At 39.8% G+C, this 16882-nt stretch overlaps 1 protein-coding gene across 1 annotated transcript in view; it reads left to right on the forward strand.

Annotated features, from left to right (window-relative positions):
* Positions 1-16882, forward strand: part of LOC126297698 (5'-AMP-activated protein kinase catalytic subunit alpha-2) — a 146098-nt gene that overhangs the window by 17911 nt on the left and 111305 nt on the right. The window lies entirely within an intron of this gene.

Here is a 16882-nt window from a genome sequence, read left to right on the forward strand (position 1 = left end):
GACCAGCGCCGTATTTCAAATCCTTCAGTGTCTGGAACTTCTGCAGAGCATCGCATGCACAGTCATCATTCTTGTAATACAGCTTTACAGGCAGAGTGTGATCCTGCATTGAGACCATCATGGTGAACGTGGCAGAGGTGAAAGGAGAAAAAGACGTTTACCCGGTGTGTTTATACCAACTTCAGTGGCTCGTGCGCATGACAGATGTTTTCATTTATGTATTCTGACACATAGAGCGCTGTCTGTTGATGTTTTCACACTTTTTTTTTCTTTTGTCATACGTTTTCCCCTTTCTTCGATAATATTCCGTGGCAATTTGGCATCATTCTGACCAGTGGTGTTACTTCTACAGCGTTTTGAAAGTGTAATTATAATCACCCTGTATTATAATATAAAGAATGAGTTTAAATAATGTTAAAACAGAAAATTGCAGTAAGAATATTGTATCCAAATTAGCTGTCTTTTTAAAAATATGGGGAACAATTCTGGAATGACCGACTTGAAAATGTACACAAATGAAAAATTATATATGCCAGTCATTGTGTCTGCTTTTCCCAGGTCTATGTGTTTCTTCTCTTGTGAGAAACACCTTGTCACTAACCAGTTGACCTCTTTGGTATTATCTCAAATGCTGCCACATTTTTTGGTGCTTCTTGTTTATTTCTGTTTTTTAAATGTCCACTGTAGGTTGCCCCTAATACATCCCAGCTTTGAGAGAATGAACCTAGTGTTTTTAAAGCATAATATGTAATGGCTTTCTTTGTGTGTTAAAGAGCAATAACACAGTTCGCTCTGTGTATTTCACACATACATTCTTCTTGATGCCTAAAAGTACATCTGTGTGTCAGCATATGAATAATCTACACTGCTGGCCGTTAAAAACACAATTGGTGAACATACTGTGCAACAAATTTCATATTAGTTTGAAGTGTACACCACTACATGCTTGGTTATGCAGATGATTAACATATCAGCACAAATGCAAAGCAAGTGGGATTAAGACCATTTATGCCGTCTATATTCAGTCTATAAGGAAAAGTTATGTAGCAGGCTTCTGATTTGGACATCGCATTTGAATGTCTTTTTTTGTGTGAGAAGCTCATGTTATACCTTGTGTGAGATGGAGCACATCATATTTGAAAGTTGCAGGATTTAGGTCCATCGAGACAGTAGTCCATTGTTCTGTGATATTACTGCTTGTGTTGTCTGGGATCCCATAAAATATGAACTTGATGGGTTTAGGATGTCTGTTTTCACTGCCAAGTGGGATCTCTGTGCCCCCCACAAATGGCACCTTAGAGGACTGATATATTGTTAGCTTGACCTTGCAGGATTGTACAGTCATGTCACATACCTAGAGCCATGAAATGAGCTTGTTTGCTGCAAGACTAGTACCCACACAGATATTGTGAAGATGTCTGGAACACCACAGGCTCTCAGCACAGCAACTAGTGTTGTGGGCTTCCTTCATGTGGTAACAAAGAGAGGCACACAACAGGTGTATGCTCTGTGATAACAATGGGGACAGAAGTTGCATCACGTCATCTTTTCAGATAAATCTCTGTTCCACGTAAATCACGATGATGATTTGTGTGGAGGCTCTGTGTACGATGAATGTTTCCAGATAGCGGTTGTTATTGCTGTATCAGCCCAGCATGTGGCATGATGGTGTGAATTAGTAGTAGTAGTAATTGTAATTGTAGCTTTATTCATCCGTAGATCTCTTTTTACGAGGATGTCGTTGTTGTTGTTGTTGTTGTTGTTGTTGTGGTCTTTAGTCCTGAGACTGGTTTGATGCAGCTCTCCATGCTACTCTATCCTGTGCAAGCTTCTTTATCTCCCAGTACCTACTGCAACCTACATCTTTCTGAACCTGCTTAGTGTATTCATCTCTTGGTCTCCCTCTATGATTTTTACCCTCCATGCTGCCCTCCACTACTAAATTGGTGATCCCTTGATGCCTCATAACATGTCCTACCAACCAATCCCTTCTCCTGGTCAAGTTGTGCCACAAACTTCTCTTCTCCCCAATCCTATTCAATACCTGCTCATTAGTTATGTGATCTACCCATCTAATCTTCAGCATTCTTCTGTAGCACCACATTTTGAAAGCTTCTATTCTCTTCTTGTCAAAACTATTTATCGTCCACCTTTCACTTCCACAGATGGCTACACTCCATACAAATACTTTCAGAAAAGACTTCCTGACACTTAAATCTATAATCGATGTTAACAGATTTCTCTTCTTCAGAAACGCTTTCTTTGCCATTTCCAATCTTCATTTTATATCCTCTCTACTTTGACCATCATCAGTTATTTTGCTCCCCAAATAGCAAAACTCATCAAAGCATCACCCAATTTAATTTGACTACATTACATTGTCCTCGTTTTGCTTTTGTTGATGTTCATTTCATATCCTCCTCTCGAGACACTGTCCATTCCGTTCAACTGCTCTTCTAGGTCCTTTGCTGTCTCTGAGAGAATTACAGTGTCATCAGTAAACCTCAAAGTTTTAATTTCTTCTCCATGGATTTTAATTCCTACTCCGAATTTTTATTTTGTTTGCTTTACTGCTTGTTCAATATACAGAGTGAGTAACATTGGGCATAGGCTACAAACCTGTCTCACTCCCTTCCCAACCACTGCTTCCCTTTCATGCCCCTCAACTCTTATAACTGCCATCTGGTTTCTGTACAAATTGTAAATACCCTTTCGTTCCCTGTATTTTACCCCTGCCACCTTCAGAATTTGAAAGAGAGTATTCCAGTCAACATTGTCAAAAGCTTTCTCTAAGTCTAGAAATGCTAGAAGCGTAGGTTTGCCTTTCCTTAATATATCGTCTAAGATAAGCCATAGGGTCAGTATTGCATCACGTGTTCCAACAGTTCTACGGAATCCAAACTAATCTTCCCTGAGGTCAGCTTCTACCAGTTTTTCCATTCGTCTGTAAAGAATTCATGTTAGTATTTTGCAGCCATGACTAATTAAACTGGTAGCTTGGTAATTTTCACATCTGTCAACACCTGCTTTCTTTGGGATTGGAATTATTATATTCTTCTTGAAATCTGAGGGTATTTCGCCTGTCTCATAAATCTTGCTCACCAGATGGTAGAGTTTTGTCAGGACTGGCTCTCCCAAGGCTGTCAGTAGTTCTAATGGAATGTTGTCTACTCCCGGGGCCTTGTTCCGACTTAGGTCTTTCAGTGCTCTGTCAAACTCTTCACGCAATATCGTATCTCCCATTTCATCTTCATCTACATCCTCTTCCATTTCCATAATATTTTCCTCAAATACATCACCCTTGTATAAACCCTCTATATATTCCTTCCACCTTTCTGCTTTCCCTTCTTTGCTTAGAACTGGGTTTCCATCTGAGCTCTTGTTCATACAAGTGGTTCTCTTATCTCCAAACGTCCCTTTAATTTTCCTGTAGGCAGTATCTATCTTACCCCTAGTGAGAGAAGTCTCTACATCCTTACATTTGTCCTCTATCCATCCCTGCTTAGCCATTTTGCACTTCCTGACGATCTCATTTTTGAGACGTTTGTATTCCTTATTGCCTGCTTCATTTACTGAATTTTTATATTTTCTCCTTTCATCAATTAAATTCAGTATTTCTTCTGTTACCCAAGGATTTCTACTAGCCCTCGTCTTTTTACCCACTTGATCCTCTGCTGCCTTCGCTTCTTCATCCCTCAAAGCTACCCATTCTTCTTCTATTGTATTTCTTTCCCCCATTCCTGTTAATTGCTCCCTTATGCTCTCCTTGAAACTCCGTACAACCTCTGGTTCTTTTAGTTTATCCAGGTCCCATCTCCTTAAATTCCCACCTTTTTGCAGTTTCTTCAGTTTTAATCTACAGGTCATAACCAACAGATTGTGGTCAGAGTCCACATCTGCCCCTGGAAATGTCTTACAATTTAAAACCTGGTTCCTAAATCTCTGTCTTACCATTATATAATCTATCTGAAACCTCTCAGTATCTCCAGCCTTCTTCCTTGAATACAACCTTCTTTTATGATTCTTGAACCAAGTGTTAGCTATGATTAAGTTATGCTCTGTGCAAAATTTTACCAGGCAGCTTCCTCTTTCGTTCCTTACCCCCATTCCATATTCACCTGCTACATTTCCTTCTCTTCCTTTTCCTACAATCTAATTCCAGTCACCCATGAATATTTAATTTTCATCTCCCTTCACTATTTGAATAATTTCTTTTATCTCATCATACATTTCATCAATCTCTTCGTCATCTGTGGAGCTAGTTGGCATATAAACTTGTACTACTGTGGTAGGCGTGGGCTTCGTATCTATCTTGGCCACAATAATGCATTCACTATGCTGTTTGTAGTAGCTTACCCCTATTCCCATTTTTTAAATTCATTATTAAACCTACTCCTGCATTACCCCTATTTGATTTTGTATTTATAAACCTGTATTCACCTGACCAGAAGTCTTCTTCCTCCTACCACTGAACTTCACTAATTCCCACTTTAATCTAACTTCAACCTATCCATTTCCCTTTTTAAATTTTCTAACCTACCTGTGCAATTAAGGGAGCTGACATTCCATGCTCCGATCCATAGAACGCCAGTTTTCTTTCTCCTGATAACAATGTCCTCCTGAGTAGTCCTCGTCCGGAGATCCGAATGGGGGACTATTTTACCTCTGGAATATTTTACCTGAAGAGAACGTCATCATCACTTAACCATACAGTTAAGCTGCATGCCCTCAGGAAAAATTACAGCTCTAGGTTCCCCTTGCTTTCAGGCATTCGCAGTACCAGCACAGCAAGCCATTTTGGTTAGTGTTACAAGGCCAGATCAGTCAGTCATTCAGACTGTTGCCCCTTCAACAGCTAAAAAAGGCTGCTGCCCCTCCTAAGGAACCATACATTTTTCTGGTCTCTTAACAGATACCCCTCTGTTGTGGTTGCACCTCCGGTACAGCTTGCTGAGGCACGCAAGCCTCCTCTCCAACGGCAAGGTCCATGGTGCATGGAGGGAGGATATAGGACATGTATTTACAAGTTTAGACAAATTTAGAATAAGCTAATTCGTGTACACATACATTTGCAGACTTCTAGTTATAGACAATCATTAGATTTCCTCCTGGTATACAATACTTCTTCTACAAATAACTTATTTAATAATGTAATGCAACACTGTTCACTCATATCTCACCATCAGTCACTGCACACACTATACACACATTGTTTTGTAACACTTAACTCACTACCCCCCCCCCCCCCCCCCACACACACACACACACACACTGGTGATCTCTGGGCCATTTTATGTATCGCAACTTCCCATATTTACTATCCTGAAAAACTGAGTCAGCATCCCTCTGTAATGAGTGAGATGTTGAGCTCAGAAAGAGGAAGAGGTGCAAGTATTGTGCTATGCATAGCTTGAGGGTAAGTTTTTCTAGAAAAGGAAAAAAGAAGGAAAAAACATAGTGTGCAGGTGTTATGTGGAATGTTGGATGTTTTATAATCATTATTATTATTTATTTGCATAATATTTTCTTTTACCAAACCCCTATTCTGTTTTATCCAAGTAATCCTCCAATGTATAAAATGTATTGAATAACAGGTACTTTTTAGCTGCCTTCTCAAATAAGTGTATTTTTGCAATTTCTTTAATCTCTGATAATTTATTGTACAGTTTTATTGTGCCATCATGATGGAGTGACAGTGGCAAATCTTCCAATAATTCTAACAGTACCTCACGCCCTAATCTTAGTTCGTGTATGTATCATGAAGTAGGAAATTTGAAAGTGATGTGATCTTCAAACTGGTTTTACATTCTAATGCTACATTTCAGAACATGGGTTCCTTACAAAAACTTCATCCATAAAGTTCCCTTTACAACCCGTATAAGCCTGTAATAGAAATTGTGAAACACCCTGTGTAGCCCGTCTTAATTTTTTTTATATATAAGCTGAATTTCTTGAATATATTCACCAGGAAAATACCTTTCTTTAGACAAATCATGGTGGCAATTAGCTGTATTAATCAACCAGTTTCAGTCATTAACATACATCTTCAGGTGTCTACATACAGTGAAAAACCAATATAAGGCACAATGAGTCTTTACACAAATAATCATGAATATAGTGTTCAAACTTTCTAACCTATTGCGAACTTAAATTGTGGAGTCATAATCAGACGTGTGACAACTTATAACCACTATGATCCATAATAGCACAATCCAACACCTCTATTATTTGACTTGTCCTATATCATTATGTACCCCTGAGCAATGTATGATTCACAGGACCAATAAATATACAATACAATATTTAACTATAAATCACTTGGCCGCCCGTATTTAGATCACCGCTGTGGCCCAGTGAGTTCCAGTCCATCATCTGGTGAGTCAGTGCGTCATCTTTTATGTCCTCTCATTGTCTCTGTAGTTTGACGGACTGGAACTGACTGGGCCATGGTAGCGATCTGAATACTGGCAGCCTAGAGGGAATTGGCGGCGCATTTCTTCAGAGTCTGCCTTTGGCCTCTATCGATCATCTCACAACCTCTTTGCTGCAAGGTGTGCTGGCGCCAGCTTATGCCAGCATAGTTAAACTGGTAGGAAGAGGTACTATACAGAACCAAAGTACACTCTATAATTTTAAATAACAAGTTCCATTTGACCTAGGATACCATAATCTTGCTGACTCAATGATAAGCCAGAAAGAAGTAAGTGCGAATATGAAGACAAAACTGTTTTGCATATGACCTGTGGCCATAGCAGATTAAAACACATGAGTGTACAGACCGTGTAATCATTCTTTTATTCATCACTTACAAGACGTACTGTAAAACATAAGCATGTGGTGACATTAACAAATGATAAATTCAGGTATCACAGTCATCACCTAAGGGTCCTGTAGCATAGGTAGCGATTCTATACATTCATCCTTACCAGTAAACAATCCCAAGTATAAAAGTAAATAGCCCTCTACTTAGTGTATGGAAAGCGTACAAATTTAAAATGCCAAGCACATTCAGCCCATAAGTATATAAATGGAAATGCTGCTGCATTTTACATATCTAGTGACAATATCTTATAAAAATTTTAAATATCAGACTCATCCACACTATACATAATGTCATGCAGCTTAAACAATAGCACTATACATTCAGCTTTATTAGTAAACAATCCCACTCAATAAGCATCGTATGCATATAGTGCTCAATTGTACAATGAGAAAAACAATCACTCAACTTCAAGTTTTCTTGGACTACACTACCAATTGTTATACCTCATTTAAACATTGTTAAGACATGCACGATTCAGTTTATTTAACAAGTGACAACAAAATGAAAAAGTGAGTAAGCTTTTCTTGCAATACTACCACTACAGATACCATATTGGATGCCTAATGATTGCTTTAGCTGAAAATAATATTTTGTGAGAGCAGTGGTGTCGCAGGGGGAATGGTCAATATTTGGAAATACGACAGGAATGCTATTTGAAGGAAAAACCCTATTCTGAGATAGAACACATTTGTATATTTGTTTTTGGGTTCAACTGCACTTACTCTAATCTCTGGATTCGTCATGGTAGTAGAATTAACTAGGTACCAAGATCACCAGACCTTACCTTGGCATCCAACAGTGATTCTTATTCCCTGCCCAGCCTGAGTATTGACAGGGAGAACACACCAGAGATACTGAGCCTCCAGGCAACAGGCGTGGCTAGTGCCCATGTGAGGCAAGCATGTGAGGTGGTGCCACTCTCTGATGAATGTTTACTGCTAAATACTATGACCTGGTAGATGCTGGCCAATCTCTCGATAGTCACTGAACCCTTTACTTATATGCATGAATAGTAGAGTTTTGACCTTGCCTGATGTTCGTTTGTGATTTGGATTGCTCTCTCAATTCTTGTATATGCTTAAGATGACTTTGTTACACTCTAGACTTGCGTTTGTTATTCATTCATTTTGTGATCTCTTCTGTCATTTACCTTGGGAACCGCCTGTTTCATTCTGTTGCTCTCTACGTTACTACCAGTGTGAGTTACCGTAAACTGTGTTCTACCTGTGTAGAGTAGGTTAGATGAGTGGTGATGAGGGCTTTCTCTCTGTGCAACTATTCCAGTGAGGCATCTGTACTTTAGTTTCTAAAATGTGGCAGCAGCAATAGCAACAGCAACAGCAAGCAAAATAGTGGGAACTGCACTGGCAATAGGTGTCAGAGCTGTTAAAGCTCCTGCCCAACCAACAACAGTCGGTGTGTGCAGTTTACTTGCCGGCCCATCCATCATTCACTTGTTTTGACAAGGCACATTAGAGTTGGGAGGTCTATTGATATTGTTTTGTTTTTTACTGCAAGTCAAGCAAATAACTGACCCTACACACCAGTGGTTGCTCTTACTTTCTTCTAATCGTAAACTGTACAAAGTGGTGCAAAAATTATTCTCACTCTTAGAGCCCCGTGGTTCAACTTTTTCTGACATTTATATTTTGTGGACTGACTATTACAGTCACCTAACTCACATTGTTGCAGCTAGGCTCAAATTTAATCAACATGTTGAGCAGTGTAAGCAATGCTATACAGCACGGACTTACAAGATCTGCCACGCAAGTATGGTTTTTCCTTTTCCTGGAAACAGTGTGGTGCTTCACATGTGGACTGCTTTAATCTATGATGATATTATCCATCCTGCTTCTGATTGAGAAATTAGTGCAAAAGTTTTATAGGCCTCTGATCCCATCTTGAGTGATGTGTTAAAATGTTTCACGATTCCTCAGGTGTCGATGTTGTTAACAGCACTAGCTGTTGCTGTGATCTGTGTGCAACTGGTGACATCCAATCAGCATCTTCATCCTATTTACCAAGCACCCTTTTTTCTGGTAGTCCAGTGACACAGTAGTTAGTGATCCCCTGCCATCATGCAAACAAATGGAAGTGCATTGTAGGCTTCCTTGGCTTCCTCCCCGTCATTGTCGGAGGACCCCAAAAAAGTTTGTACTGTCAGACTGTGTTCAGATTACATCCCATAACATCAACAGTCTCACTGCCCTTTCTGTGGCGCCATCTGTTTTGCATGCTGCAAACTGGAATGTGCCAACAACATTGGTTGTTAGCATGCTACATGCTGTCTTACCAGTGCCCGTGGCAGCAGCAGATAGGCTGCCCCCCTCCCCGTTTGCTCCAGACTTCTTCGATCAGTTGGGATTCCCACAAATAGTGCCACCTCCCAACCCAAGCGATTGCAATGGGGACCTACTGTGGGAGCCTTTGGTAGGAATTCCTGTATTTCTCTCTCTCTCTTCAGTGAAGTTGACATGAACGGCCCATTTTTGGCCCTGCACACTGTAAAAGGAGAGAGGGATTTAGTATGCAACATGCTCTCTCTCTCTCTCTCTCTCTCTCTCTCTCTCTCTCTCTCTCTCTCTCTCTCTCTCTCTCTCTCTCTCTCATATCCACTCTATTTCATCCATTTTCAGCTATTTTGCTAGTACAAGTTGACAGTATTGTCACATTGAAACCACAGTAGAGTCCAAATCTGAAGGCAAGGTTGTAAATGAGGCACAACACTGAAAGCACATTTATTACTGACACCAACATACAGCCAGAACAGAACTGAACTCATGTAATGAGAATGCAGCTATTTGTATAAACATCAAATATTCTAGAATGCTCATTTTTTATAGAAACAACGAATATTCTAATATATACAAACATAAGATATTTCCCACTTTCAGGCATCCAGGGTCCATTGTGAGCCAGCAGCCACAGGAATAGCATATTCAGTGTCATTTTGGCCTTGTGATAAGAAGAGCAGAAACAGTGGTATGAAACCTGTAGTGTCTTGCTTCTCTGGTAACAAAGACTTGTCATCCATTTAAGGTGCTGAAGTAGGTTGTTTGCCAAATGTTTGAATATGGCTGGAACATTACACAGCCCAAACAGCATAACTTCATCCCTCTGTTTGACATAGATATACATTGAGAGCATATCTGCCAACACTTTAAAGTGTTCTTTGAACGATTCCTTTGTGGATGGTTGGCAGTTGTCATCCTGGTGGTGGTATCACAATGTGAAATTACCTTCGATATTAGCCTTGATGGAGAACTTTTCTAAGATGAGAGATCATCACACAGGGTGCTCTGTGCTTCAAAATGATGTCTTCGACAGGGAACTTTAGAAAATGCAGAGATTCGGCTGTTGACACAACTGTAGTAACAGCATAGTGGCTGAGGTAGTCAATACAGACAATTATCCATTGAGTCCTGTTTGCTGACTTCAGATACCTCCACTAGAGGTAGATTCCAGTTCGGTGGAATAGCACTGTTGCAAGCAGTATTGGTGCCAGATGCCCTGGAGGTTATTGCAGCATGTGCTTTCATGGTTGGCATTTTTTTCAGAGGCTCACATGGCATCTAACGGATCTGTAGAGACCTGGCCAGTGACACTTGCAATTGATTCTGTATAGATTCTTTACAAAATTGAGGTAACTTGATACTGGAGCCTTGTGGAAATACTTCCAGATACCTGACCATAAATGAACTGGGATGGTGTAAAGTTCTGTCTCGACGTTCTCAATGTACAATGTGAGAACCAGAGAATGTGTTAGCAACTCCTTAACATCAAGCAAAGTTCTTTCTTGCACCTCTTTCCATGAACTTTTTTTCTCACCTTGCAGTATTTTGTGCAAGGTACAGAAGTCCTTTATGAATTCCCAGTTGTACGACACACTCCAAGAAAACTTCTCACATCACAAATTTGCCAAGGAGTCAGAAAATTTGTGACCACTCTTATTTTCTCTGAACTGGGATTGGACTCCCATGTTCATTCACTAGGTGTCCCAAAATTTTTATTTCTTGGGCAATGAAGAGGCACTTCTGTCGTTTCTAGCAAAGACCTGCAGTCTGAACATGTTTCAACATGGTTGTCAGGCAGCTCATATAGTCTTTAAATCTCCTTGAGAAAACCACAGTGTCATCCAGATAACAAAGATTTGTGATCCATTTTAGATGCCAAGGTAGACTGACCATCAAATGTAAAATGGCTGGTACATTACACAATCCAACAGCATAACTTCAAATTCGTAGAGGCTGTCAGGAATTATGGAGTCCATCTTTTCCATGTGAGCTTCAATAGTATTGATTTGCCAGTAGCCTATCTGCATGTCCATAGGTGAAAAAAATACTTTGCTGCTACCAAGCGGTCTAGAGTATCGCCAGTGTGAGGCAATGGATGGACATTTTTCTTCATGATTCTGATCAGTCATTCGTAGTCACCACAGAAGTGACATGTGCCACCTTTCTTCTTAACAAGGACCATAGGAGAGGATGAAGGACCCTCTGAAGGATCAGTCCAGCATCTTCTCCATTTCCTCTTAGATTATCTGTCATTCAGCCAGTGGCAGCCACACGGGGTAGCCGTGCGGTCTAAGGTGCCTTGCTGCGGCTCGTGCGGCAACCCCCGTCGGAGGTTCAAGTCCTCCCTCGGGTATGGATGTGTGTGGTGTCGTTAGCGTAAGTTAGTTTAAGTTAGATTAAGTTAAGTAGTGCCTAGGGACCGATGACATTAGCAGTTTGGTCCCATAGGAACTTCCTACAAATTTCCAATTTTTCAGCCAATGGCGCTCTATGTGAGCACTAATTGATGGATTATCCCCAGTCTTGTATAGTGTTTTGCTGTGGACTGCTTGGTCTGTCTTTCATCATCCCTGTATTTGAAAATATCTGAAAATTGATGCAGAATGACTATCACTCGCCAGCGGTCCTCAGTTAAACCAGATCTTATTGGCAGTTCAGTAGTAACTTCCTCCTCTGTGTTATCTGTAGTGGTAGCACTGTACATCTGTTCGTTGATGACATTAAGTTGCCTTTGCTGGATTGGTTCAGCTGTCCCTGTGCACATACCTTAAGGGATGAGCTGTTGGTGTTCATGACAGTAATCCAAAGTTCTCTTTGACCATGTACAGTGCTTATGATCATCGCTGGCATGTAGGTTGCCTTTGTGAGTCTGAGTAGCCTTTTGCAGTCGACAAAAGCTTCACAGCTTAACTGAACATCTTGATTGATCTCTAGAACTCATCTCATTGATGATGGCAGGATAACATCATCTTCACCAGCAAACAACTACCCAGAGCAATCTTTATTATGTGTGCTTCTTGGAATAGCTTCATCAATCTGGAGCTCTGATCTTCCACACACTATGATTGCTTGTGATGCCTACATGTAGTCCCATCTGAGAATAATACAATGACTACTTTGTGTAAAAATAACAAATTCGAAGGGCTGTGTTCCATCACTGATAGTTATTCTTGCAGTACACCTACCTGTCGGCTGGATTTATTTCTCATTTGTGACTTTCAGCACAATCGATTTCATATCATGGAACACAGCTTTCTTTAGGTGATGATGGTAAGCATCCAACTTTACTGAAAAGAAAGCCCCTAAGTCGAGAAGCACCTGAGCTGGTTGGGTGTCATGATGATGATAATGAGATTTCTTGACATCTTGGTGACTGTTGTCTATGAAGGATTTTCAACCGCCCCCATTAATGATTGCCTCACTTAGTTTTCCTGAAATTAGTGGCTAGGAAAGCAACTGGTATGTCTGGACAGTGATGAGGTATGGCTAAGGCATGTTGGGGAATTACCTTGTCCAGGGTAAGGTGATGGGTTTCATCTCACTGGTTGACTGTAACTGTATGCGGTTGACTGGCATAAATAGACTGTTGTGGTGGTTGATGGCTCTGAGCACTATGGGACTTAATATCTGAGGTCATCAGTCCCCTAGAACTTAGAACTACTTAAACCTAACTATCCTAAGGACACACACAGCCATGCCCAAGGCAGGATTCGAACCTGCGACCGTAGCGGTCTCGCGGTTCCAGACTGAAGCGCCTAGAATCGCTTGGCCCCTCCAGCCGGCTGTGGCGGTTGATGTCTGGCAGCATTGTAGTCATCACAAACTTTTCTTTTTTTGTCTGCAGTAATCTACAGTGTGTCCAGAGTGTTCACAGTGGAAACACAGGTATGTTCTCTTGCATCCTCCTGATGTCTTCTTTCATGGGGCATTGTACTTGGTAGAGGCTGTGGCTGCACCTGCATTGGTCAGATTTTGGATAGCCATTTGATAGTTGTGGCATAAGTCCGCATTGATAGAATCCTTTCTTCATGCCATGTTCAACTAGTGGTGACGAGTAGTGCTAAAGATTGACATTGACATTCTGTATTACCTTCTGATGTATGGAGTCAACATTCGTGGCTGCTATCTCTTGTGTACTTGGCTGGGCATGTCTGGCTGCCATACACTGCTGTATCTTTTTTTGTACTATCTGACAAATGAGAGAAGTTAGCTCATGGTGATCTTCAACAACTGCTGTAATGACTACACTCGGCAGTCTGTTATACCTCTTTCACCTGACTCTTCTTCTGTTGCATTTCTTTTATTTGTTGGCACCACTTGAATAATTTCATGATTTTGAACATGGCTTCCCTTCATACACAGACATATACAACTTTTGTGTAATATATTTAGATGGTGGTTAATGGATGACATGCACTATACAGAGTCAACAAATCCCACTTTAACTATAGATAATATAATTTTACATCCTATATCTTCTGAAGAAGATAGTTTTAAAACTGTCAAAACCATGGTCAAGGTTTAATAAACCTGTATTTTGCAACTGGTTGGCTGTTATTTCTAATGTATTGAAACATGAAGAATTCTTCTGTTACCATGACATTCTTTAGCAGCAGAGCCTACTATATGTCTTCTGCGATCCCTTTCATCAGGTGTGAGATTTTGTTGGCTTCTGTCATATTCGGATTCATGGTGTGGCTTAAGATCAAAACATTCTTTTTCCATGACTGTGTCATTTCCTCTGGACACTATAGGCTACCCTGCAATTCAATCATTCTTACACTAAGTGGACTTATCCTTGATTGTCGCCAATAGTTTTCTTCAGATTGTCCTGGAATTTGTTCCAGCCATTGAGCTTCTCCTTGTTGTTCCCAAATCTTGTTCCCAAACCACTGCTGGGCTATGCTCTTGAATATTTGGATGTTAGGAACAATGTACTGCTTGTATTCTGGTTCCCATCTGTGTTTGTGATGGCTTTTACGTAGCCTAATTGGAACTGAGGTGATGAAAATGTTCTGTAATACCCAGGACATCCACCAAACAGTGTTACATCAAAACCACAATCAAGTCCAAATCCAAAGGTAGAGACATCAGTGAGGCACAAAATTTAGAATTGAATGCATGTGTATTACTGACCCCAATCATACAGACAGAACAGAACCAGACTCTCATCAGTGAGGCACAAAATTTAGAATTGAATGCATGTGTATTACTGACCCCAATCATACAGACAGAACAGAACCAGACTCTTGGAAAGAGATGCAGCTATTTGTACAAACATCAAATATTCAAGATGGCTGGTGTTTATACAAACAACAAATAGCTCAGAATATACAAATGTTAGAAATATAAGATATTTCAAGAACCTTCTAGAGATGATAACTACTAAATAACAGGTAATGGATGGTTGTCAGATTTGAGCTGGCGGCCTGCAGCACAAAAGCCAGCAATGCTAACCACTGCACAACACAGCTTGCATCACAGGTAGTAAAAATATCCTTTCCTGCTTGCACCATACATTGTGAAAATTTCCTTTCCCCCTGCATTTTATCCGTGCAACCTTCAGAATTTCAAAGAGTGTATTTCATTCAACATTGTTGAAACTTTTCTCTAATCTACAAACGTTAAAAACATAGATTTTCCACATTTTAACTAATATTCTAAGATAAGTTGTAAGGTAAGTATTGCCTTGCTTGTTTTTACATTTCTCTGAAACCCGAACTGAAATCCACTGTGGTTGGCCTATACCAGTATTTCCATCCTTCTGTAAATAATTTGTGTTAATATATTGCAACCTTCCATTCTATAAATAATTTGTGTCAGTATATTGCAACCATGATTTATTAAATTAATGGTTAGGTAATATTCACACCAGGTGGTACCTGTCTTCTTTAGAATTTGAATCATTATGTTGTTCTTGAAGTCTAAGGATATTTTGCCGACCTTATATATATCTTGCCCACCATATAAATAGTTTTGTCATGGTATTTTCTCACAAGGATCTCAATAATTCTCTTAAGGGAATCTTGTCTACTCAAAGTTCCTTGTTTTGCCTTAGGTCTTTCAGTGCTCCATCAAATTATTCTCACAGTATTTTGTACCCCATCTCATTTTCATTAATTTTCTCTTCCCTTTCCATAATATTGTCTTCAAGTTTCTTTCCTTTATACAGCCCATCTTCATATTCCTTCCTCCTTTCAGTTTTACTTTCTTTGTGTAGAACGTGGTTGCCATGTGAGCTCTTGCTATTCAAACAATTGCTTGTCTTTCTTAATTTTCCTTTAGGCTGTATATATTTTTACCAGAGTCATGTGTACTTCTACAACTTCGCTTTCTCCTCCACCCATTCTTGCTTACCCATTTTGCACTTTTGTCAACTCTTGTTAATATGTTCTCCTTTTGTCAATTAAATTCAGTATCACATGTGTTATCCAAGGATTTCTTCTGAGCCTTCTCTTGTTGCCTATTTGATATTCTGCTGCCCCCACTATGCCATCTCTCAAAGCTACCCATTCATCTTCTATCGTGTTCCATCCCAATTTTTCAGTCAATCATCACCAAATGCTTCCTTTGAGACAATAACCTCTGTTCTTGCATATTTTCCAGGTCCCATCTCTTTTTCCTTACTATTGAATTGCAGCTCCTGGTTGCAATTAAATTTTCATTTTTAATAATCTGTAATTTATTTTATTGGACCATACATACTTCCAATCCCTTCTTCATCTGTGGAGTTGGTAGGCCTATAAACTTATACTACTGTGGAGGTTGTTGGCATTTTATCTGACATGACTATGATTCTGCACTCACTATGCCGGTCAAAGTGGTTCATCCTCATTCATATTTTCTTATTCGTTATTAGACATACTCCTGCACTACTGTTATTTGATTTTGTACTCCCATGGCTGGAAATCCATTTATCTCATCTTAAATTCCTTATGTACCTACTGAATTGATTGATTTAACATTCCACCCTCCAACCCATACACATATTTGTTTTTCTCGGTGAGAACAGTCCCCTGAGCAGTCCCTGCTTGGAGATCTGAATGAAGGATAGTTTTACCTCCAGAATACTGTACGCAAGAGGATGCAATCACAATTAAACCATACAGTAGAGCAGCTTGTCCTTACTAAATGTAGTAACTGCAGTTTCCTTTTGCTTTCAAACATTCAAAATATCACTATACTAAGGCCTTGCTCGTTATTAAAGTTACAAAGTAAAATCAGTCAATCATCTTGAATGTTGCCCCAGAAACTACTGAAAAGGCTGCTGCCCCTCTTCATGAATCATAATTTTGAGAGTCTGGTCTTTCCACAGATACTCTTTAGATGTGATTGTACCTACTACCTGTGTCACTGCTGTATGCAAGCCAGCCCATTAGAGCAAGGTGCATGATTGGTTGGGGGAGGAGGGTGGGATACTGAAAATTGTAAAACAGTTGTAAGTAAAATTCCCTGTTAGATGTTTTAGGCATTACCCTGAAAGAAAAAATTAAACCATACAGCGACCAGTACCTGACTGTTAGTGATGTTAATTACATAGAATTTGAAGATATTTTCTTGAACCATCTGGATCTTAATATTTTTGCCTCTTTCAGTGTGTTCAGTACTAAAGCATGTATACAGGACTGATCTACTGTCTTAATACTCTCTAAACTATGAAGTTGGAAACATTCTGCCTCCAAACATGTAACAGTAAAACTATTTTGGTATTTGATGAAGTCAATATTTCAGCCTGCTCAGATGGTGACAATGAAACTTCGCCTAT

The sequence above is a fragment of the Schistocerca gregaria genome, chromosome X (genome assembly GCF_023897955.1).
Source record: "Schistocerca gregaria isolate iqSchGreg1 chromosome X, iqSchGreg1.2, whole genome shotgun sequence".
Lineage (NCBI taxonomy): Eukaryota > Metazoa > Arthropoda > Insecta > Orthoptera > Acrididae > Schistocerca > Schistocerca gregaria.